Raw genomic sequence first — 989 nt, 5'->3', positions numbered from 1 at the left:
CTAACGAATGAATACATGAATGAATAATAAATAAACAAATGAATAATAAACAAACAAACAAATGGATGAATAAATATCAAACATTCATGTGATCACAGAGAAGAGGAAGTCGATCAACACAACAAGTTCTACACGTTTAACTTCTGATGAAAATAAAACACCTTCTTACCTGAAGATCAATGAACACAATCCATGTCAACACAACCTGTGTGAGTCGACACAACCTGTGTGAGTCAACACAACCTGTGTGAGTCGACACAACCTGTGTGAGTCGACACAACCTGTGTGAGTCAACACAACCTGTGTGAGTCGACACAACCTGTGTGAGTCAACACAACCTGTGTGAGTCAACACAACGTGTGTGTCAGTGAACACAACGTGTGTGTCAGTCACACAACGTGTGTGTCAGTCACACAACGTGTGTGTCAGTCACACAACGTGTGTGTCAGTCACACAACGAGTGTGTCAGTCAACACAACGTGTGTGTCAGTCACACAACGTGTGTGTCAGTCAACACAACGTGTGCGTCAGTCACACAACGTGTGTGTCAGTCAACACAACAGGCGTGTGTCAGTCAACACAACGTGTGTGTGAGTCGACACAAGTGTGCGACAGGTGCAGCCACATCCTGGTGTGAGTAAATCCGATCGACACTGAACTTCCCACACACTGAGGCTGCTACACAAACAGGAAGTGCATGTGAGCACAAAGAGGAAGACGAAGTGTGTGTTGTTGTGTTACTAAGACGTGTGTTTGTGTGTCGATGAAGGGGTGTTGGTCTCCACGAGGAAGTGTGTTTAGACGTTAACAACGAGGGAAAAACACACAATAATAACAACAGTATCATCACTTGATGATCAGCAGTCGTTCGTATCTGTCAATCAATGTCAATCATTTCATTCACTTCCTGCTTCAAAACCTTTTCAAACAAACACAACATTTGAATGAAATGTTTGTGTTTGTTTGAAACCTGAGACTTTGATTCTATA

At 42.7% G+C, this 989-nt stretch overlaps 1 protein-coding gene across 3 annotated transcripts in view; it reads right to left on the bottom strand.

Annotated features, from left to right (window-relative positions):
- The window catches only part of pik3r5 (phosphoinositide-3-kinase, regulatory subunit 5), a 28,997-nt gene extending 28,365 nt beyond the window's left edge, over positions 1 to 632 (bottom strand). For 2 of the 3 annotated variants that reach the window (XM_087786696.1, XM_087786713.1), the window contains exon 1: positions 170 to 631. The gene's annotated coding sequence lies outside the window, so the exon portion shown is untranslated. Of the gene's footprint in view, positions 1 to 169 lie in introns of all 3 variants that reach the window. The other variant, XM_087786705.1, reaches the window with a different exon arrangement.
- Between the last annotated feature and the right edge of the window lie 357 nt (positions 633 to 989).

The sequence above is a fragment of the Callionymus lyra genome, chromosome 1 (assembly GCF_982586985.1).
Source record: "Callionymus lyra chromosome 1, fCalLyr1.hap1.1, whole genome shotgun sequence".
In the NCBI taxonomy this organism is placed as follows: domain Eukaryota; kingdom Metazoa; phylum Chordata; class Actinopteri; order Syngnathiformes; family Callionymidae; genus Callionymus; species Callionymus lyra.
Note: the sequence above shows the minus strand (reverse complement) of the source record. Positions and strands in the feature narration are given on the sequence as shown.